Source organism: Peromyscus maniculatus, chromosome 5, assembly GCF_049852395.1.
Source record: "Peromyscus maniculatus bairdii isolate BWxNUB_F1_BW_parent chromosome 5, HU_Pman_BW_mat_3.1, whole genome shotgun sequence".
Classification (NCBI taxonomy): domain Eukaryota; kingdom Metazoa; phylum Chordata; class Mammalia; order Rodentia; family Cricetidae; genus Peromyscus; species Peromyscus maniculatus.
Window position 1 is genome coordinate 7,047,966 of NC_134856.1, and position 25,354 is coordinate 7,073,319.

The window sequence follows — 25,354 nt, forward strand, 5'->3', positions numbered from 1 at the left end:
TAATTCTATCTATCTATCTATCTATCTTAGTCATTCTGATTAGAGGCAGGTTTTCAAAGGAAGAAATACAAAGTAGAAAATAGTTTTTAAATGCTCAGCATCCTTACCCATCAAGGAAACAGTAAATAAAATCACTTTGAGCTTTTTCTCTCCGGGCCAAGAACTGTTCCATATTGTCTTGTTCTTCATTCCTATAAAAACTTAAAGGGAAGCTCATATGATGTCCTGAGGGTTTAATGTCCTGCAGATGATAGATGAGGATGCCCTTAAGTTCCTTGCCACAGGAAACCACTTAGATGCCACCAAGCTTGATTTCCAGATGGAACAGTTTATCAATAAAAGGAAACAGTATATCTGTAAAAGTGATGGTTTCTATATGAGAAATCTGAAGAGGAAGAAACTGTTACTCACAGCTCAAGCCATGCTTGTCATTGAGAACACTGTGGATGTCAGTGTCATCATCCCCAGAAGTGACCAGTGAGCTGTATTGATGTTCGGTACTGCCTCTGGAGTTACTTCAAATACTGGCTGTCTCATTCCTGGTGCCTTCATTAAACCAACTCCAGCAGCCTTCAAGGAGCCACACTTTCTAATGGTGACCAGTTCCAAAGCTGACCACCCGGCCCTCACATAGATATTTTATGTCAATCTGCCAACCATTTCTCATTTGTGTTATGTAGACATTGCCACCACAATCAGCAGCAAGGTATCTCACCCAGTAGGTCTGTTGTGGGAGATGCTGTTCCAGGGCTTTTTCCAAATGTGTGGCATCATCTTCAATGGGCACCCATGGGAGGCTATGTGTGATCTCTACTTCTACAGAGACGTGGAGGAGATGGAGAAGGAAGAGCAGGCTGCTGCTGATAAGGGAAAGACCATGTCAGAATTTCAGGTGAATGGACATCACCAGCTCCTGTATTCACTGTTTTTCAGTTCCCTAGTGAAGAACTAAGGAACTCCAGGTTCCAAGCTAGCTAATGAGGTTGGCCTGAAATTCCCACTGAATAGGCCACCAAATGGTTTGCATCTACTACTGTGTGGTCAAGAGCTGTTCTACATGCATGTAAAAAATAAAAAGAAGGTAGAATTCAAAGTTTCTAAAAGCTGAAAAAGAAAAAATAAAAAAAAATTGTGTGTTTTTTAAGAATATCTTACAGTTATATTTTTCTTGTTTACCATGTATAATTTTACATTTTGCACATCAAATTACACATGAAAAATATAAAGATTGGAAACCTTAGATTAAATTGTGCTATTACTGTGGTTGATTTTACATTTCATGGACATCCACTAGAATTGAGTATTTCTGGGGTGTGGCTGTCTCTTCAAGAGCAATTACTAAGAGCTAACTTTCATTAATTTCAGTAATCAATAGTTATATTGAAATGAAAGCTCATAAAATGTAACATTCACTGATCTCCATTCATTGGGTAATATGCTTATTGCATTTTGTCCATTTCCTTGTTTTTTTCCATCAAACACAAACTCCAATGTGTAACACCTCTGTAATGTAGACTTCATGATTTAGTCTTAAATGTCTTCTGAAGTCTCTTACACTAAGTGCTTTGTGATAAACCTGTGGCACTATCAGGAGTTGGTTGAATCTTTAAGAGTTGGGGCCTTTATATTTCTCTCTGTGTGTTTATTGCCAAAGAAGTTCTACCAGGTACTTCCTGCAATGATGTTTGGATTCACTGATTGGACAAACTAATTAGAACTAAGATATTAATAACAGATAAACCTGGAAACATGATCCAAAAGCTAACTAGCTCCCTTTAATCTGTGTGTCAGCTATTTTCCCACTATTGTGATAAGACACTATGACCACGAAAACTTAAAGAAGGAAGGGTTTATTTGGGGCTTAAGGTTCTGGAGGATTGCTGTCCTGTTGGGGATGACTTTCTGTATGCTGTGAATGTGTTTCTTTTATTGATTGGTAAATAAAATGCTGATTGGCCAGTAGCCAGGCAGGAAGTATAGTATAGACGGGATGAGCAGAGAGGAGAATTCTGGGAAATGGAAGTCTGAGTCAAGAGTCGCCAGCCAGACACAGAGGAAGCAAGATGTGAAGACATAACTGAGAAAAGGTACCAAGCCATGTGGCTAAACATAAATAAGAATTATTGGTTAATTTAAGTGTAAGAGCTATTCAATAGTTAGCCTGAGCTAATGGCCAAGCAGCTTTAATTAATATAAGCCTCAGTGTATTTACTTGGGTCCAAGTGGCTGCAGGACTGGTGGGTGAGAGAGATTTGTCCTGATCATGGGCCAGGTGGAACACAGGAAAACTTTAGCTACAGTGTCCTTAATGGTATATACATCAAATGGCATACCAGGAGGTCAGAGGCCATGCTGAAAGCTGAACACTCACGTTTCCACCACAAACAAGAAACAAACTAGGAAATGACATATAGGAAACAGAGATAATATAGGAAATGACATATAGGAAATTGACATATTTTGTCCAGTCAGGATGCGATTCCAAATCATCCCCAAAGAGTCACCATCCTAGTATTCAAGTTCTTGAGACATGGATATATCTAATTCAAAGGACCACGAGTTGTTTACCTACTAATAGTGAATTTTGTCATAGTTACTGAATGGTGGCAAAACAGATGAACTAATTAAACATGAGGCTACATGAAGCAGTGAATGTATCTATGTTTTCTGGTTTGGTTGCTAAGCTAGATATCCAAGATAGATGTAAAAAGCCAATTCAGGAACATTGACTGTTGAGCCAAATCAGTTAATGTGGTTATTGTGTTCATTTACTATATCATGTGATTCCTTACCAAATGTTGAACTCTGTTTATGTATTCAAAGAATGTTTTACTGGGGCTAATACTTCAGAAACATCTCTTTCTTAGTCAGAGGAGAATATTAATGCCTAAGTTAGAACTGGGCTCTCTGAGTCACTTTAAATGTCTGCAATAGCAATATTAATTCATGAAAATATCCAGCCCTTCTTTTTCTAATGTTCATCTTATAAATAACATTTTCCTCATTCTTCATATATGCTTTTCTTTGTCTGGATTTCCACTGCTTGAAATGGTTAAAATGTTAATGAAATTCTTATAGATATGCCACATCATTTCAAGTTATAATTAAGCATTTGAATCTTACTCTATTATTTCTCTCATTTCCTGGCCACCTAAAAATATAATTTCTTTTTTTTTTTTTTTTTTTTTTTTTTTTTTTTGGTTTTTCGAGACAGGGTTTCTCTGCGTAGTTTTGCGCCTTTCCTGGAGCTCACTTGGTAGCCCAGGCTGGCCTCGAACTCACAGCGATCCGCCTGGCTCTGCCTCCCGAGTGCTGGGATTAAAGGCGTGCGCCATCACCGCCCGGCCATATAATTTCTTATAGTATAATATTAAGCAACTTATCTGCAAATATGCTGCCCATGTCAAGACCAATAACACAGCTTGTCAGATCTATGGAACCCCTTTCATTTAACATGAAATCAGAGAGGAGGGTAGGGATAGGTATGCCAGTGTGTGTTTAATCATTTCAGAACTGAAATTCAGCATGTCTTTCTACCACATCCAAAGAATAAGTCAGAATCTTGGAGACTATGAGATTGATAAGAGATAAACAACAGAATTAACAAACTTCTAATGTAGAAAGCTAATAATGATTTGTAGTAACTTAAAAATAGAATAAAATGGAATGGAAAGGAAAAGCTTTAAAAATTGCTTAATATTCAAGCTGCTTATCCTTGAGCTAATTTTGAAAGAGCTATAAAAATAATAATTCAGATCATTCTCTTTAACAACAGATATTATTGCTTTAAGAATAATGACTAATGAGGCAACAGCTGACAATTATGTTGATCAATAATTTCATAATTAATGAAGATGGAAAAAATCTTAAGACTAGTTTAATTCTTATGTGCAAAATATATTTAAGTTTATTGTGATTTTTAAATTTAATTAAATATTCGATCATTGTATTGCTTTAAATGTCTTCATTTTCTGATTCTTAATGATATTGTGCTATTCTCATACATCAATGCCTAGCCCAATTGTCATCAGAGAGGCTTTCCCCAGAAGATGATGGGCACAGACACAGAAATCCAAAGCCAAACCTTAGGCAGAGAGAGCGCCCAAATTAGAGATCTCCACTGGGTCCTTCCCCTTAGAGCTCCAGCACCCCTGAGGAAGAAAGGGAGGAAGAGTTGTAGGAGCCAGTGATTTCCTGGAAGCCAGGTGACTACAGCCCACAGAATCAACTAATCAGGGCTCATAAGGACTCACAGAGACTTAAGCAGAAATCACAGGGCCTATAAAAGTTTGTGCTAGGCTGTCTGCAGTGTGTTATGTTTGTTAGCTCGGTGTTTTTGTGTGACTCCTAATAATGGTAGTGGGGGTGTCTCTGACTCTTTCACCTGCTCTTGGGAACCCCTTTTCTCCCACTGGGTTGCCTTGCCCAGCCCTGATATGAAGGTTTGTACCTACTCTTATTGTATCCTGTTATGCTGTGTTTTGTTGATAACCCTGGTCAGCCTGCTCTGTATTTGAAGGGAAATGCCAGAAGAATGGATCTGGAGGAGAGGGGAAGTTGGAATGGGGCTGGGAGGAGTGGAGGGATGGGCAACTGCAGTCAGAATATATTATACGAGGGAAGATCAAATTTAAAATATAAAATAACTATCTTCATTTCAAAATCCATAAAATACAATTTTAAAAATTCTGATATTTAGCCTTAACATATTTAAGTAACTAAATTCTAAAAGCAAAATGGAATTGGAATGCTTATAGCAGAGACAGGTAATTATTTTCTAGTTTACTATGGAAAGGAAGGTGAATTCCTGTTCTAGTATCTTTTTTCTTTTTTCCTTTCAGAGGATTTGACTACAGATTTCTCAAAGGTGACTCCAGACTCTGTTGAAATGTATCCTAGTATCTTTCCTTCATACTGTTAGGCTTTCAGAGACACTCTGTTAACTTTTTAGGCTATATAGTGAGCATGTGTAATTCTCACATTCTCTAGGTCACAAAACACTTTGAGGGGAGGTATACTGTCCACATGTCTTTTGTCTTTAAATTTATTTATTTTTTTATTTTTTCCTTCCTTCTAATACCCCCACTTCTCCAACCTTCTGAACATTCTGATTCACCCCACTTCTTTCTCTTTATAGAGAAAAATACAGGCTTCCACTTTAAAATAGATTTGGAATCATTCATAGGCTCATTTGTTACATATTCAACTCTAGTGTTCATACACAACACAAGATACTTGAGTTACATATTAAGCACAAGTCTTTAAACAAAGTAATCAAATGAAAAATACACAGTCAATGCTTTTTATGTGAAACAAGCCTAGTAGGCTTATTTTGAATGCTTGTTCCCCAGAGAAGTGTGTGGTTTGGGGGCAGGGGGTAGATGGGACCCTTGGGTTTGTGGCCTCTCTATCAGAGTGGGTGGGTTGGCCTTGAGTGTAAGATCAGTTTCTAATTACAGCCAATCTTGCTGCTTCCTAGTCTGTCAAGATAAAGCAAGTCACATTACAGGCGCTTGCCACCAAAGGCAGTTGTTTCTACCATGACTCCTTCCTAGGCATGATGGCATAGAGCTTCTCAAACCCTGAGTTAGAATAATTTTTTCATTCCTTACATGGCTTTTGTCACCTTTTTTGTCCAGTGACTAGAAAAGTAATTAATAGAGTTTGAAATATATTGAGTATGTAAAAAATATTGTTAAAATATGAAAAATGAATCATTTAAAATATCATATATCCTTCATAATAGTATAGTATCAGAAGAGATGAAATTTTCCTCACATTTTTCAGCACACTGGATGGCTGCATAATTTTTGACATACGTTTGTCAGAAAATAATTGGGATAGTAGATACTTTCATCTTTGGAACTGAAGAAATTGTGAGAACTCCTTTGTCTTCTGTCAGAAATTGGTCTGTGTTAAAAGAGGGCAAGAGAGTGAGCATAATTCCGAGGTGTGTCATCTTCCTGAGGCCTTCCAGCTAGATGATGTGCTGCATATTGAAATATAGAGAGGCTTCTTCCCCAGGGAACATGACATTTAATCCCCTGCTGGCATTATGAGCAAACCCTGTCATTGCAGCAGTCACAGGAACACAAGTCTATTTCTTCTCAGAAGATTCTCGCTAATATATATGAAATGCATTGGCACTCTCGCTTTGAGATATACTCTCTCTCTAAAATACTCAGAAGGTGGCCCAGTGGGTGATCTTTTCAGAATCACACTGACTGTTAAGAAAACAATCAGAAATCCCCCTTGGGGGCTCTGCACCTTAGGAATCCTTTCATGTGAATGTACAGCATCTCAGCTGTGCCACTTTCTCGTCCTAATGAAATACTGGTGAATTTATCAAGAAATTATTTTAATTTTTCTGAGAGGTCCATTAATATTCTAGGAGTTATTTATCTATAAAATATGTCTTTTCCTTAAAGTGATTTTGAATCTATATTTATTGGAAAATTGGTATTGAATACATGTATTAAATATAACTTAATAATGTATATGCATAATTATTTACTCATGATATTTTATGAAGTATAATGACCATATTTTACAGTTATGGACCCAACAAAAATTGCATTAAAAGTGCTGTTTATTTCAGTTGTCACTTGATGTGCATATATGTGTGTGTGCCTATGCAGATATATATAGATTCATATAAACATATTTTTATATAAGGTAAACCAAGTGTGATTTCATTACTATGCATTTAATAAATTACTATGCATGGTAAAAGGTTTTCCATAACTTATCATGTGAGTGTGATTGATAATACAGAGTCTAATTTTTCACTGAAGCTTTAAAATATCTAAGTGGACTTGAAACATCAAGTACACATCTTGAGACTAATATTTGCTTTCTTAATGGGATGTGGTAAAGAAGAAAAAAAGTTTGGTGGAATGGGAATGGATTAAAAAAGGCATCCGTGTAAAGGATGCACATTCTAAGAGGATCAAGAAATGATAGGTTTGCCTACTAAAGACACAGGTAAGCTGAAATGTCTTCTGCAGGCTCTGTGTTAAACGGTAACCATTGTGTGGTGGACAGTGCCCTGGCAACAGGTCTTCTTATTGAAGGACCGGTCCCTGTTTTGAGTGAGCTCTGCCAAACAGTTTCTTTCTGCTATCAGAGACCTTGAGGGATGTTTCTATTGCAAAGAGCCATCTTGTTTGAGGTCACATTAGCACTGAAAGATCAGTGAGGGAAAATAATAGCAGTGCATCTTGGCCCCATTTGGGACTACTTTTAAGAGACAATTCTATGCTCTGATGCTTTCAGTGTTTTAATTATAACATTTTTTATATGTATATTATACTTGGACCATCCTACCGTCCCCCACCTGCAAAACTGTCCTCCTTTTCTTGTGCTAACCAAACCTATACCTTAGTATAAACAAGTTGCATGCTATAATCTGAGAGCTACTTCATCTGGGAATCCAGCATTCAAATCTGTAGGATTGGGGGAGACTAGCTGTCTTTGAGGAAATTGTTGAGTACATTTGCATTATTTATCCTCATGATTGGGACACTTATTTAAAAATGAGGATTATTGTTGATAAAAGAGAATAGAATGGATTGTTGAGATGGAAAGATGTTCATTCTTTTAAAGTCTATTAAACTCTGGGAAAGAATGTAACTTGACCATTAGAGCATTCTTTTCCATGATAATTATTCTCAGAATAGATTTCCTTCTTTTGAAAATTTGTGAGTCAAAGTAAACTGCCTTTATTTAAAAATCACAGAGTAATTCAGACTGTGCTGTGGCTGCCAGATCTTGGGAAAATAATCACTTACTTCTTGTCTATTTGTGACATACTACAGCAAAAGTATGGTGTTTTAGAAAATAATTCCTATGTCTAAACATACCTTTTCCCTATTCTCCTTCTTTGGGGTGGTTAGAGATGTTGAAAGAAAACAAAACAACCCCAAATACCAAAATAATCATCCTCAAAGTAAGAAACATGTGCTAAAAGACAGACATTTCTACCCATTAGCTTCTCTACTGAGTTTCTGTTAATCAGGTTTAATAGCATTTTATATTTATTTATGTTTATGCATGTATTTGGTTTTGACTGTATGTGCATCAATGTGTACAAGTTTCCCAAGATGCTAGAAGAGTGTGTCTGATCCCCTGAAGCTGGAATTACATGTGCTTGTGTGTTGTCCCATATTGATGCTGGAAACCTAATTTAGGACCTCTGCAAGAGAAAAAAACAGACAGCCACAGAGTCATTTCTCAAGCATCATCTTCTAATATTATTTATTGTCACATGACTTATGTAAATAACTGGTACTTCCATAGACCAGGGATGGAAAACCATATTTCCAATCATTTCAAATATTATTTATTAGTATCCCATACATTATTCAATGCAAATCAAACATTTTCATCCATAGCTGCATCTCTCCAAATCCTTTTATTTATTTTTTATTAGTAAAACTGTAAGGCCAATTATTACTTCCCATATGCAAATGGACAGGTGGCTACCCACTATGGCATGGCACCCTGTCAGCATCCACAGGCCTAAAGAAGTATGACTTTCTTACTCTTAGCAGCCATCAGTAGCTTCTTTGATAGAATTAGAGCCTCAGGGCTGATGCTTCAGCCATGCTTTAATTTCAACTGGCTTGATCTTGTGCGGATAACCACACATGCTTCAAACTCATATGATACAGCCATGCCATGTCCAAATGCCAGCATTTCATTACTCTCCTCTTTTCACTCACTCTTCCTCAAGTTTAAGTTTTGATCTACTGCTAGAGGGATTGCTTATTTGAGACGCTTTCTGAATCTGTACTTTTATTTACTTTGCTATTTACTTTTTAAAATAATAGTAATCTCAAATTGTATCACTGGAATATTAGAACTGGCTTTTATATATTTGCAAAAGACAACTATTCTAAAATTATCAATGGCATGTCTCATCTATCAAACATGAGCATTGCAGAAAATAAATTCCATAAAACTTAATTTATTACTTAATACACTAAAAGTATTTTACATTGCTTCTCATGATATTGTAGATATTAAACAATGCATACAATTAACTTGTATTGATAGGTAAAAGTAAAAAATTAATTTCACCCTAATTATTTTATGGTATCTTAATAATAGCTATATTATTGATATTGTATATGGCTATGGAATATTTTCAATGGAATTTGGGGTAGCAATCTATTCTTAAGTGCAACTTACTTTTTTTTAAATACAGGAATTCATTTATTTTACATAATAGCTGCAGTTCCCCCTCCCTTCTCTCTTCCTAGTCTCTCTCCCCAACACTCCCTCTGTTCCCAGCCCCCACACCACCTCTCCATTTTTATTTAGGAAAGGGTAGGTCTCCCATGAGTATCAATAAAATATGGCACATCAAGTTGCAGTAGGACTAAGCACCCACCCATGTATTAAGGCTGGGCAAGGTGACCCAGTATGAGGAGTAGGGTAACAAAAGCCAGTCAGAGTCCGAGTCTGTTCCCACTGTTAGGAGTCCCACAAGAGGACCGAGGTACACAACGGGAACGTTTGTGCAGAAAGCCTAGGTTAGTACCCTGCAGGCTCCCTGTTTGTCAGTTCAGCTTATGTGAGACCCTTTGATCCCAGCCTAGTTGATTCTATGAGTTTTCTTGTGGTGTCCTTGACCCCTCTGGCTCTTACAATCCTTTCTGACCCTCTTCTGTGGGATTCCTCAAATAAGCCTAATGTTTGGTTGTAGGTCTGCCTCTGGTAAAGCCAGTCTCTTTCAGAATTGTAGACCAGGATAAGGAGTCCTGGTGTGTGTGTGTGTGTGTGTGTGTGTGTGTGTGTGTGTGTGTGTGTGTGTGTGTGTTGTGCTCTGTCTGGGGATTTGGGGAGAGCATAAAGGGGTATTGTGGACAGTAGGTAGTGTCTTACTGTAAGGCCTCCTGTAAGGCTTTCTGGGCTGTGGACCCTAGAATAGAACTCTGAGAAGGGGATACAGTCTGGAGTTGCTGGATAGACCTTAAGGAATCGTAGCTGGCTGTGGGCAGTGTTATAACTGGAATTCCTTTTTTGTGCCTGCCCTCTGATAAAGCCAAAACTTTTTCCAAAATAGTCGGCTGGGATATGCAGCCTAGGGGTGGGGGTGCAATCTGTTTTTTTTTTTTTTTTTTTTGACAAGATAAATGGAATTTAGCGGTTGGTAAGTGTTTTCTTCCCTGGTGTTCTTAGGACCACTCTGGCCTCTGGTAAAGCTGTCCGGGCTATGGGCCCTAATGTGGAGACCAGGGGAGGAGGCTCACAATTTAGTGTTAAGATCAAAATCATGGGTGCAGCAAGGTAGCTCAGTAGGTACAAGCATTTGCCGCCAAACCTGAGGATCTGAGTTGATCTCTGGGATCCACATGGTAAAAAAAGAACTGACTCAGGTATGTTATTCTTTAGCCTCCAAGTACATGCCAAGGCATACATGTACCCCCCCTTCCACATACCACAAACACACAAACACACAGGCATCAAATAATTGTAGCAGCATTTGAAAAAATTCGGTATATAAAGAATAATTATTTCAAATGGCAGTTCTTTTAATACCATATGTGATAATGCAACTTTGGAGCTTTAAATTGGATACAGTTGCGACTTATACAGCAGAAATAAGTAATTATTACAAATTAAGGCTAATCCTATCTCGTTTCCCTAGACACAATTGTTAAATGTTTACTAGAACACCAATACAAGACCTTTTTATTTGATACTTGCATCAAACTGAAGGAATGATTGTTATTGGCCTACTTTCCTGATGTTGTTATACAGCAAAATATTTTCCCTTCTAATGTGTATGCCCTAGGTCTGTTTGTAGGTGTTGGAGATGTTTACCAAAAGGCAGTCTTTAATTTACATGCCCTTCCTGAATTCTTTGTTTTCTTTTCTATGTTGTAGTTTATGGACATACTCACTGTTGAGGAAGAGATGAACATTACTAGAATTACATCAAACAGGGGCAAGATATATGTCCAAATTATTTCCTCCCTCTGACATGTAGGTACAGTTAGTACATCTTATGCTCTATGAGACCCAAATGAGAATGTAAAGCCATTGTTATTTTCTATGATGCTTTTGCATCATTCCTATTCTAGTTCCTTTCTTATAACTTTGTTGTATGAATGAAATCTTGAAACATGAAATTATTCAAACCAAAGGAGGCTACTCAAGCTCCTGGTTGAACCTAATAATATCTCCTTGTCCTGATGCGTGGATTACATTTGTTATAGGAAATTCTGATAACTCCCAAAGCCAGAATTTTGTGCCTTCTCAAACTTTTATCACTCCATGGAGGTTCTTTGCATGGAATTACAATCTGAGAAGACAGGATTGAATAATATTGTAAAAGAAGGTTAGGGCATGTGTTTTACTTAAATGGAGTTTCTGGTTTGATGCCTAGAAATAAGATACAGGCCATATAATTAGGCTGAATACATAATTGCATATTTATTCATGAAAAACTATGGTTTTTTGTTTTTTGTTTTTTTTTTTCAGCCAGGACATACTCCCTGTTGAGGAAGAGATGAACATTACTAGCATTACATCAAACAGGGGCAAGATACTCCTTATGTAATGTAAGGTGCTTTAAACTTTTTGGTAATCCTCATGTTTCAGCCTCATGAGTGCACTTTCCACGCTAAGGAGGAATGTGGATCAGGAAATAGGCAAGGGAATGTGAATGATTGAAGACTGACATGTCCTTTGCTCTAAGACACATGACAGCCATTTTTATACCCAATTCTTTATATGTAGCATCTGATCTTAGGAGCCTATCATGGTGGAAAATGATAGCCAAGTTTTGGGTAGATTACAGGAATAAAGCAAATGTTCTATCCTGGTTAGTTGTTGTTGTTTTGTTTGTTTGTTTTTAGTTTTTTTGCCCATTTGATTTGAGCTAGACTAATTTGAGAAGAGAGAATCTCCAGTCAGAGAGTGTCCACATTAGACTGGGTTGTGAGCAAGCCTCTTGTGTGTTTCCTGATTGATCACTGATTTGCACAGGTTCAGTCCACTGTGAGCGGTGCCATCCCCAGGCAGGTAGTCCTGAAGGGTATAGAAAAACAGGTCAAGAAAACCACAGAAAGAAGCTACTAAGCAGTGTTCCTCCATGGTCTCTGCTTTAGTTCCTTACTCCAGATTCCTGCCTTGAGTTCCTACTCTAAATTCCCTGGATGTTGTACTAAAAGCTACAAGATAAGATACTTGCACCCAAGTGGCTTTTGGCCTTGGTGTTTTATCACACCAATAGAAGTGCTAAGACAGTAAACCATGTCTTTTCAAAAGTAATCATTATTATTCAGCAAATATTCATAACAGAATTAATTCATTAATGAATTAACATCCTCATGATCTTAGAACCTCTCAATACTACTTCAAGCTGTGACTTTGTTTTTCTTTTTTTGGTGTTTTGAGACAAGATTTCTCTGTAGTTTTGTAGTGTAGTTTTGGTGCCTCACCTGGATCTTGCTCTGTAGACCAGGCTGGCCTCGAACTCACTCAGATCCATCTGGCTCTGCCTCCTGAGTGCTGAGATTAAAGGCATGTGTGACTACGGCCACGGCAGTGACTGTATTTTTCAACACATGAGTTTTGGGGGAAGGACTTCACATCCTATCCCCAGTCCATATTCACTGCCTACATCCAAAATGGATTTCCTTCGTCCATACTGAGATGATGTATGCCCATTCCCCACAGCAATACACTTTGTGAAATTTTACTCTATATTTTAGTTTATAGATTAACCAATGTGTATTTCATTCCAAGGCTTTTACTTCTCACTGTGTTTGGTAGCACTTGCATCAGGATCCATGTCATATTAGAAACAATGTAAAATGCAGCAGGTCAATTTGAGCCTGTTTTTTAATGAGTCAGACTTAAAAGAGCCAAAATTCTAATTGGAGAGGAGGGGAGCTTTGGAAGTTATGCTTGTTATTGTTCAGTATTTCTGGATGGCAGGGAAGCTTATCTATTAGGAGTCCTTGGATAGCTGGTTTCAGACTCAATGCCTTTCCCTCCAATTCTAATTGCTAATTCATGTGTAAATACTAATCCACCTCAAGAAGTGGCAATGAATGTTATCCAATATAATGTGCATTATGTGTGGTGAACTAAACTCTATAATATGTTCAAAGATCAACAGTGGCTCATGCTGTATTACTGAATCTTTCTCGTCTATTAAGAGAAAAGAAAAACAGCTGAGGCTGGGTTGTATGGTACATTGGCTTCTCATAATTTGCCCTTATATCTTTCTGTCAGCATTATTTCCCTTGGTCTATCATTTGCAACAAACAGATTAGTAAACACCATTAGCTAGAGTCTAGTAACTACAATCAAATTATCTTTGACCAGAGAAATAACCATGCCAGAAATCATTTACTACTAATGTGATCTAACTGTTCTTCTAAAGAGAAAACCCTGGTTATAATTACTGAATTACCAAGAATCCCACATATCGATTTATAAGCATCAACAACATCTCATTAAAAAGTACATACCACTTCATTAAAAAAATCTGTTTATATGGTATTTGAAAAACAATGGTCTCTATGCCAAGAAAACAGAACCTGAGGTTAAGTGGTTAGGAAGGTCAGCATTGGTTCAGTAGTCCAGCATTCTATGTGGATATCTTCATGCTCCGAGTATTATGGAGTCCCTGAACTTTACAACTGTATTTCCAAGATGAAAATTTGATCTTAGATCCTCTTTCCTTGTTGCATATTCATATTTCAAAGCACAATGTCTACTTCATCATAAATGCCTAAAATAAAATAAAATAAAATAAATCTCCCCAATACAAATCCACATCAGAGAGAATTCAGAATCTTCCAACCATTATACAGCTTCAAATTAGATTCCCCCAAAAGTCTATTCCAGCACATTTTAAGAAATAGGTAGATCAGGGCCGGGTGGCATTGGTGCAAGCCTTTAATCCCAGTACTCGGAACGCAGAGCCAGGCAGATCTCTGTGAGTTTGAGGCCAGCCTGTTCTACAGAGTGAGATCCAAGACATGCACCAAAAACTACATGGAGAAATTCTGTCTCAAACAAACAAACAAACAAAAAGAAGAAGTCAGAAGACATTCATTAGTGTTTCATAAAACAGTGTTATACTGTGGAAACTACATGCAAAAGTGAGGTCAAAGTAGAAGCAAGCAAATAAGATATTTTAAAAAAGAGGCTCCAAATATAGTTACTGGTCAATTTATGTGCAATATTTAATTACACAATTCAAGATTAAAAGTTAGAAACAATTTGAATAATGTGTATTAAAAATAATTTTCTACTTATACTAATGTTAGTTGCTTACATGGAAGGGAAGTGCTGTAGAATGAGCCTGATTAATTGTCTTTCGGCATTTGAGATAAAATAATACTATTTAACAATTTCATTTTCTCTGAAATATGTGGACAGGAAATTCTTTCTATATATTTTACAAAGAAAGTTGTTTTTATATTCTAATTTAATGTAGAGATGTTCAATATTTCTCTTAACAGTATCCCTAAGATAATCCAAATAATTACAGGTATTACCTTGAAGAATATTATCTTATTGAGTCAATAGATGTGAATTTGGATGAAATTTAGATACAACATTAGAGACAGAATTGATCTTTTGTTAATTCTTTATGTTAACAGTTGTTCAAAAGGAAAGTGGCATAAATGTCTGTTATCTTGACAACCATTCTTTTCATCACAAACTGGTCTAGATAATATCTAAAATGGGTTCTCTGATTCTGAAAAGCCTTCAAAATCCCAAGTAGTCTTACCCTAAACCCTAAGAATCTCTAAAATTCAGACGCAGAAAACACAATAATCAGTTGTATACCTTGTTTTTGCGAGGAAAAATTTTGCTTAGTATTCAAATCCCAGTTCTTTCAGCTCAGAGGACAGAGGTATGATGAGAAAGCAGACATATATTATTACATAATTACATGGATTTCTGAAAGTTTGCATCACAGTCTTTCAAGATGTTGGCTGAAGCACTCAGGATATTATACTTAGAAAATCTACATGTCACTCATGATTGTAGCCAATATGTCCACTGGGGTAGACATTTGAAAAAGAAAATTGGACTTTGTACAAGTATTTCATTAGTTTATTGGAGACTCTGTATACTTAGTTTCATCAGCACAAAACAGAAGGAGTTATACATTATTGATGCTTCAACAACTGCATGCTGTGGTAGTTCAATTGTTTCCGCTCTCTCTTGTTTTGTGACGGTTGTGCTCAAGGCTTCCCATTTTCCCAAATACTATTTTAGCTGTATCACACAAACTTTGATGTGGAGTGCTTTCATTGTTATTTAATTCTAAGTGTTGTGCAATGTTCATGGCTTCTTGATATGGAACTCAAAATTCAGTTGCAAATAGAAACCATTTTCAAATAGCTGTTATAAATAACTGAAATAATACTATTGCCATAGCACCTCAAGTATATTGAGTTTAAATAAGGTTTGGGCTGCTGTCTGCAATCCCAAACACTAATCTACTGAGAAGTTTTATGGAACAATGAACCATAACTTGAAAAGCAAGCCTTAGTAACAATGATTTCTTAGACTAAATGAACATTTTAGAGTTGATGTCTGCCTGTATTGGTAATAACTGTTATTATTGAATATAACTGTAGCATACTGAAGTGCTAAGAAAAATTCGAGATGCTGATTCTAGTTCTTTCTGTAAATATTTTATTTATATAGCTATATGGAGATTTCTTAACAGAAAACATATTCCAAATATACTATGCCAGGGCCTTCCTAAGCAAATTTCTCTACCTACACCTGTTCCAAGGCCCTTAAATTGCTGTGCAAATGTGGTAGGTCACAAACATAAATGGACAGTAGTTGTATGTAACTCAGTGGCCATTAACCCCTGCCTAGAGTTTTCAATTTTAGTTTGAAAGTCTAGTGAGTGGCTGTAAGAAGATTATTTTTAGCAAATAAGCTACTTTTCTATAACTGGGTATATTCTGTTGGTCATAGGTCTTCTTTCTTATGAAACAAAACTTTATTAGGTGGAAGATCAACCACAATACTGTTGAACTTATGAGGAGACAGTAATTACTTTCAATGATCTTCTAATTAATAAATGTATCATCCCTTGGATTTTTTATAGTGTAATTCCCTAATTAATCTATCTGATCAGAATATTAGTACATCTTTTAATTTTATCATTTCACACTGAGAGTCTATACTATTTTTATGTACTCAAATCAAGTATTTTCATTATGTTTCTGTACCTTTGATAAAACACATGACCAAAGCAACTCACAGAAGGAAGGGCTTGTGGGGTTTATGGTTCCAGAAGAATAAGTTGACCAGTGCATGTATACATGACAGCAGAAAGCTGAAAACTCACATCTACAACAAATTTGAAGAGATAGCAAACTAAAAGCTGTTATGAACTCATAAAACTCGCCATCGAGGGGTTGGGGATTTAGCTCAGTGGTAGAGTGCTTGCCTAGCAAGCGCAAGGTCCTGGGTTTGGTCCTCAGCTCTGAAAAAAAAAAAAAGACAAAAAACTCATCAGAACACAGATTTTTGAAAACTACTTTATTGAATGTAGTCTTAAGATATTAAAAATCAGCCCCAAACAGTATGAAATATTTCAGTTAACTCATTTGCTGTTGTTGGTTGTTTCTTTTTATAAACAATGCCTCATCATGCAGTCAGGCTGGCCTGGAACTTGTGTTCCTTTGTCACCATCTTCTAAGGACCAAGATTATATGCAGATGCCACTGTAACCTGCTATGAACTCTAGTTTGTTTGCTTTTTAAATTAATAATTTATTAATTCTTTGAAAATTTCATGCAATGTATTTTGATATTTGGTATTCACACTTTCTCACTCAACTTCTCCCAGATCCATCCTTTTCTCCCTCCTGTCCCTATCTACACAACCTCAAGTTTTCTTTTTTTTATTTTTAATTCATTCCAACATCTTTTGTACACCTACTTTTTGGAGTAGGGTCTGTTTTGGAATGTTTTCAAAACTGAATCTTCCTTTCACAGCAACTATAAAATGTCCATAGGGATGGTGTGCCCACCTTCCCTCTTCCAAGGTGGAATTTTCTCACACATGAGTACTCCACCTTTTGGGTTGTGGTTGAATACTCCACAGGCCCTTCTCTCTGCACAGTGACAAGTTGAGAGTTTCTGCTTAAATGGCATCTACTGCAAAAAGAAACAGATTTGATGAAGCTAGAGAGACACATTAATATATGGATATTGACAATATGTAATTAGGAATAATTATAATATTATGTCCATATAGCAGAATAATAGTAATAGATTGTCCTCTAAGGCTTATGACCTACCTGATCACCATGCTCTTGGCACCATTTACTGTACCAGTTAGGGGTTCCATCTTAGGGAGTGAGCTATAGTTCCAAGCAAAATATAATTGTTTACTCCCATTAACATTCATGCTACCATTGTAGCAATGGGCATATCTTCCCAAGCCAGCCATTATTTTAGGTTGTAAGGTTCACAGTTGGGTGAGACAGCAGTTGGTAAATTTTTAACTTCCTGTATCATGCATAGTTCCTTGCAGCATGATGAAAGCTAGGGATGATACTTGTAAATGAATACCAGCTTAATATTACCATGTTTCATGACTTAAGTATTTGGTGCATTCAGCTTTTCTCTAACACTATTCCTTTTAAGATTCTTTAAACCATGTATTCATCATTCTTCTGGCCCTATATGAGATTATTGATATTTCAAATAGATTGGTTCTTAGAAGTTCATTATCATTTATACTGAAGACAAAAGTAGTTCTGTATTTTAACTATTAATTAAATGTTTATCTCTGGATTTTATAATAGCAAATATATTAAGTATATGATACTAAATGTTTTAAAGATACACATCCTATTTACCTTATGTAAAGTAGTAACTAGAATGCACTCTTACTAGGGCACTTGCTAGATAGGAACTTTTGATTGTCATGTACACACACTCTAGCTTTATTGTAATAACCAGTTTCTTTTCCAATTCTGAGAAACCCTTAGAGGCAATGATTCAAAGAGCAAATGAATAGAAATGAATGTCATACTAGTGTGTCCTAGAGTTAAAGATGTAAACCTCAATATTAACCTGCTTCTATTTAGGAGCACAAAAACAATAATAACTAACTTTTCTTGGATAATCACTTTGTTTTTTGTTTTGTTTTGTGTGTGTGGGTGTATGTGTGTTGTTGTGGGGGTGTTGTTACAATTTTTCTGCTGGGAATTTGTTACTTTGTGAGATGAATTTTCTATTACACAATATAAAGATTAATGTTTTCCTTTAAATTTATCATAAAAAACACAGGAGACACACTGAGCTGTACATAAACCCTTATCTACCATTCTGAGCATTTGAACTTGATTACACAGTGAATATAGCATGGTTTCTGAAAAGAACAATAATTATCTGTGAGTATTGAAATGTAAATGTTTGGAAGAGAAGTTTCCATTGAAAAGGTTCTACTTTTCATAAATTATTTGCATATATCTACTCAGGTACTTTTATGTCTCATAATCACACATTTATATTATGGACACTAGAAACTTTCATTAAGAATAACTTGTTATGTGAATGAGTTCTTTTAACAAGAAATGGGGTGTGTCTAACACCCAGTACATCCTAAAAGTAAGAACTTTGCCATGTTTTATGTAGTCTTATAGGACTATCTACATCAACTTTCGTATCTGACTTGGAGGGAAATGATCGAAATATTAGCAAATGTGTAGTTCATATTCAGTTCCTCATCAGTCACTTGATAAGGAAACAGCCATATGCTCTCTCATCTCCAGAGTTATTAAAAAATAAAATAAAAATGAAACTTCAAAGTGAGCACTTCAAGTTACTTTCTATTGTCCAGAGATAAAATGAAATTCTAAGCATAAATTCAATTCATCTACTACCTAAAATGTAACTCTTGGAATCTCCATTATACAGCTAATAAAATAGTAAAAGAGGAAAGCAAGCCTGATCAATACAGGAAAGATAAAAGAAAGAATGACATCAAAGAATATTGTGGACCACAGGCTTTCAAATATACTCTCACAGTAAAGCAATAAAAACAAGGGTGTAGAGTTTCAGAACTAACTTCATCAGATTTCTGTAAATTGACTAAACACATGTTACAATCCAGGAAGCATTGATTAAGTAAAAAAAAAGCCTAAATATTAATAAGAACAGGGACACTTCTAGTGTCTTTGAATTAATTCTGTTCTCCCAAGTTCTGCAACAGCCATGAAAACCAAACAGAGCAATGTCAACAAATCAGGCAAACATTTGAGTAAGCAAAAGGGTTGGGATCCCTCTAATACTTCATTCATGAAGGCTTGTACTATTGTATCTCTCTGCTTCCTTCATAAATCAGCAATTTAATTGTGGTTAACAACTGATTGTCAAACACATCCTTAAGGAAAAGAAGTTCTGCATCAGATCAAGCAAAGAACATGACTGAAATTAGGCAGTTAGCTTCATCAGATTTCTGTAAATTGACTAACCACATGTTGCAATTCAGGAAGCATTGATTAAGTTTAAAAAAACCTAAATATTAATAAGAAGATGGACAATTCTAGTCTTTGCATTAATTCTGTTCTCCTAAGTTCTGCAACGGCTAAATAGTCAAATAATGAATGGACAAACTTCCTTAGAATGTTAACCACATTTTTGCCAGTGTTCGGTCAAATGGCTCTATGTACATACTGAGGAGTATCTTTAATATTCAATGAGAAAATTTACAAGCTTATCTTTGGCTTCAAATAATGCTTACAGTGTCTCAGATTAACCAGAGATGGACTCTTAGAACCTTCCTAGCAATCCTGAACACAGTGCAGGGTAGAACAAAGGCATAGCTTTTCCTATGCATGTGGACTTTATAGTGATTGGGAACATGTGATAGCTTCCCAAATCCTTTTATGGTTATTTTATGGATATTTCTAGAAAATTCTACAGAACTCTCTTTTAAGGTTTTAGATTTTTAACACATTGTTTTCCATCTCTGGTTAATCTTTATTTGAATACCAAAACAAATAGTATGGATATGTATTTTTATAAGCATCATGAATTGTTGACCCTGTTTACAAGTCTGTTTTGAACTCTATTTGGCTACCTTGATCAACATTCAGATTATTACCATATTTATTTTACTGTTTGAGTACTGAAATTAGGCAGTTGCAATTGTCAATATTGTCCTTTTGCAGTATTATTTCTACTATCATCTTCACTTGCATTTCCAAACACAGCTGAAACTGGTTTGTTACTGTTTCCAAAGATCTACTGTTGTTCTAGGGATTGCAGTTGCTGTGTTCCTCAGCTAGAGAGAGTCATCTTTGTTTATCAGATATTCCTAACTACAGCTATGGTTTAGTTTTTCTTTATTCTGTTGTTTTCTATTATTGTTTGGTAAATTTTAATATAGATAATGTACATACTCCCACACAAGGATACATAACATTTTTGGTCCTATAATAAGTATTATCAATGAATAATCTCTGACAATATAAGTATGGACCATTTTTTTGTTTGATGACATGGTATCTTACCACGTGTTTTTAGCTCAATCAGTATTTCAAAAAACTTTTTTCATATACTACTTGATATTCCTTCATGTAAAGATTCAGGTTATTTACAGTCTGATAACTTTTAACTCCAGCTTTCTAGTCTCTTATTTTAAATTGGCCAGAATTTTTTTCATGCAATGTTCTCTTGCTACATGTATGCCTTGGAAAATAGAGACTACCAATGATGCTCTGACATAGAAGGAAGAGACCTTTTGAAAATCTCTTGTTGAATCTAATTCACACATCTGTCCTGTGAAAATTAGTTGTTGTTTGCTTATTTGTTGTTTTGTTTGTTTAAGATTAACATTCCCTTGGAGTTTAAATTGTCTGATGCTTCTGCCACAAATAAAGGACTGAGGTGTCACTTGATGTTAGCAATAGAACACAAAAGACACGACAGACTGGGACCTGTCCTTAGTGCATGAGCTGACTGGAGCCTGGGGCCTATGCAGGGATACTTTGCTCAGCCTGGTAGAAGGGAGGAGGGGACTGGACCTGCCAGGCTGAGCTGAACCCTAGGGCAATTCTTGCCCTGGAGGAGATGGGAATGGGGGTGGGTTGGGGGGAGGAGGCGATGGAGGAGGGAGGACAGGGGAATCCGTGGCTGATATGTAAAATTAGATTAAATTATAAAATAAAAAAAAGAGAAGACAGAAATAGAGAAAGAAATTTACAGCTACCTGTGCTCAACCTGTCAGGTGCTCAAAGATGGGATTTTGCCATCAAGTTATAAATGTGATGCTGCACTTTAGCACCAAGCCTTCTTCTTAGCCTCACCTCAAAATTTTGAGAGGAAATACACTAGAAAAATCAAACAACAACAACAAAAAAAACCCACAAAAAAACCTTGAAAAATTCTCCATACATCCTTGAAATTATGGTGTCTTCCCTATCTCTGCCTGCTTCAGAATTCTTCAGTTGTTGGCCAAAGATATTATTTAGTCCAAAGATATTATTCAGTCTAGTAGCAGAAACAGGCTAGAGTAAACTTATTTATTACTAAGCACAAGAAAAGTTATATATTTGTATAGAAAAATGCATATAAACCCTTAAGACAAAAATCATCAAATGCTGTACAAATTCAGAAGAATTAAAAGAAAATATTACTAATTTTTCTTATATAAAGCTAATATATTTTGGACAGAAAATTAGAAAAAGGCACTGGGAAAAAACAAAGTTTCAACTTCTACCCAAGTTATGAACTGTGGTATTTTTTATGAACATGTAGCTTGTAAGATTGCATTTTTCAGTCCTAAAATGAAGAACTAGTTATTGACTGGAAAACATTATTAATAAATTGTCCTGAATAAGAACACAGCACAAGCTTTAAAAACAATATAATACTTTAATTAATTGAACTATGAATTTGAAAGACATGAGTGCTAATATGTAAAATACATTATTATTTTTCCTCTAACTCTTCCCAAAACCCCAGATCACAGCTTCTAGTTAAGGAGTTTTAAAGTGCCTTTTTTGATTTCCCTGTTGCTCTACAGCTCTCCCAAACTTCTGGCCCCTATAATCTTTCTGCTTCTCTTCCATGATGGTCCCTGAGCCTTGATGGTGGGGTGAGAGGTGATACAGATGTCCCTTTTGTACCTGACATATTTTATGCCCATTGTGAATTTTTCTATTAACCATCCTTGACTGCACAAAGACACTTCTGTGATGAGGTCTGAGAGCTATAATATTATTTGGAAAGAGAGATATAAATTTAAAGCAGAGTTTCTTGCTATGCCATTTAGTGAAATAGTAATTAGTGTTAGTAATCTCATTCTTGTGGTTTTTGAGCCTCCCAAGCATGGGTCCTAAACTAGGTTTACATTACCAGGCATGCATTTCCTCCTATGGACTAGTCCTTAAAAACATTCAGAAAACTGTTTACCCCCATTCATTCATGCAATTTGCCACATCCATGGGCACATCTTGGCACACTAGTCATTATTATAGTTCATGGAGTTCATAACACAACTTGTTCCTAAGAGAGCTAGCAAGTAGGAAGTGTGTGTGTGTGTGTGTGTGTGTGTGTGTGTGTGTGTGTGTGTGTGTGTGTGTTTGCCTGTGTATGTGTCTATATGTATCTGTTGTATGCAAATAGATGAATAACCTGCTGAATCAATTTAGCTTTGAGCATATATACATGTGTACAGTGCTGACCTCTTGAGATTGGACACGCTAGGTGGAAGTTCATTCCTGACAGTTATTTCCACTGATTCAGAAGCCATTGACCACCTGTAGCTCTTTAGCTTGGGGTGACAATGTCTAGAATTTCTTCTCTCAACATTGACAAGTCAACTGCTGTCATATTGTTCTCGTTCAGACAATTACATTTGGGGAAGTTCATGTTGGGTGCATTTTCTCTGTCTTGTCTAAGTGACACTTACCTAGCAACAGGTCTCCTGGGCCTCCCGTTCTTGCAAATATTTCCCCCATCCTCTGTGATTTTACTTGAGCCTTAAATTTATGAGTTCTGTTGTAGATGTCTTGTTTGGGCCCATGAAGCCCACATTCATTTATCCTCTACATTTTCACCAGTAGTACTTCTATCTGTTGTGAAATCAGTAGTTTTCATCTGTTTCAAAAAGAAACTTCTTTGAAGGGGGGATAAAGCTACACTTACCTGTATATATAATGACATATTTAGAGATATAATTTTTATTGATTTAGGAAAATGGCAGTAGTACATTCTTTTGGGTTTATGGCTCCTCCAGCTATAGGTAGTTGGCTTGATTAACAATACCAATTATTAATTCCCTCTGTCAAGAGAATCTCCCGTACAATTAGACAGCTGTTAGTTATTCCCAATGTAAAAGTACTACTATTTCACAACTGTGGCTACATTACTGGTGTTGTTATTGTCATGAATATAGGCTTTATAGCTCGGTCAGAGTAGAAATGATTGCCTCTCCTCCTTAGCAGTTTGCATAGCATCCTTAAACACCTTTAGTGTTAGTTATCTATCTTGTACACCCTCCCATGCCCTGGTGCCCCATCTCTCTCTTCAAGAAAACCCCCCTCCCATAATTCCCCCTTTCTGTTCATTACACCTGTGTTGTAATACCCATCACCCTCGCTGAAGATATTTTTCCCTCTCTAGTGACCCCCTTTTAGTTCCCTGGATTCTACAGGTATTCCAGGTTAATTATAAATACCAAAGGGTTGTACACTAAGATACTTTGAAATAAGAGTTTGTTTCATGGGTCTCAGTAGCTGAAGAGTTTTCTCTCTCAAACCCCAGCAGTTGACAGCCCACTTATAAAATAAACACACAGACACTTATATTGTTTAAACTGTTTGGCCTAATGGCTCAGGCTTCTAGCTATCTAGTTCTTACATCTTTTTTTTTTTTTTTTTTTTTGGTTTTTCGAGACAGGGTTTCTCTGTGTAGCTTTGCGCCTTTCCTGACACTCACTTGGTAGTCCAGGCTGGCCTCGAACTCACAGAGATCCGCCTACCTCTGCCTCCCAAGTGCTGGGATTAAAGGCGTGCGCCACCACCGCCCGGCTAGTTCTTACATCTTAAATTAATCTATTTCTAGAAATCTACACCTTGCCATGTGGCTCATGGCTTACCGGCATCTTCACATGCTGTTTGTCATGGCGGTGGCTGGCAGTGTCTCCTTCTGCATTCCTGTTCTCTCAATTCTCCTCTCTGTTAGTCCCACCTATACCTATGCGTACTGCCTGGCCACTGGCCAATCAGTGTTTTATTTATTGACCAATCAGAGCAACACATTTGACATACAGACCATCCCACAGCAGGTCTCCTCGGGAACTTAGAGCAGAATCTGAGAGGGCTAGTTGGCAGTCACTTTGCGTAAATTCTAAAAGCTTTTGGCTGAGTTACTGAACTTTCACTTCTGCTCTCCATGATCATAGGCTGGTTTCCAACTCTTCCTTATCAGATATGATTCCAGGTTCACAACAAAATCATTTTTTTTAACTCTACTTAACAGCAACATATAATCATTGGGCAAACTGGCGAGTGTGGAGGTCTTGGAGAAGCACAAATTGGACTGGAAGTTAGAATTCAAGTGGTAGCTTAAGCTCCAGTGCTGAGCCCATGGCGGTTTTGGATCTTACATGGTGTATGAGAGTTTCTGTAATGCACCATATGTTTCAAAAAAGCTGGTAGTGTTTTAAAAGTGTCTACTCTAAAACAATGATGATGTTTAAAATCAACATATTTAATTTGATTTAAAAAGTATGTAGTGCATATGCTTTAAAATAGCATATAATGTCCCATAAGCAGACGCAATTTTGTGACCAAATAAATGTATTTTAATATTGAATTTGAATGAAAAATTATTTGAATTTCAACCAGTAAATATTGAGGAACTGGTAAAATCTAGGAGAGAAAAGAAATGGCAAAATAATCAGGATTAATTGAGTAATTCTTTGGGTATGTGAGCATGGAAAAATTCAACAAAAAAATATTGAATAACTTTAAAAGTTGTAGATCTCTAAAGGTCAAATAATGTGAAGACCAGCTTGTAAATAAGAGTGTTTTCATCAGTCTCCCTCTTCTTCCTCTTCCTTTCTCTCTCCTCCTCTCTCTCTATGAGTAATCATATGCAAGTGAAGAAAAATAATTTCTTTTTCATGGAATTTGGAGTTCTAATGAGTATATGAAGTAAGTGTATTTATTCAAACAACTGTTATCTTTGATACTCTAACTTTAGCTCTCATTACTGCTATTCTTACTATAAACACACTGCAATGGTTACTTATCATTGTCAGTTTGGCTGGACTGATAAAGCATGGGAGCCTAATGAATCATACTTCAGAACTCTCTGTGAGATTTATA

General features: G+C 36.3%; 1 pseudogene; it reads left to right on the top strand.

Moving 5' to 3' along the window:
* Positions 1 to 220: 220 nt before the first annotated feature.
* Positions 221 to 978, top strand: LOC121829668 (small ribosomal subunit protein uS2 pseudogene; annotated as a pseudogene).
* The last annotated feature ends 24,376 nt before the right edge of the window (positions 979 to 25,354 follow it).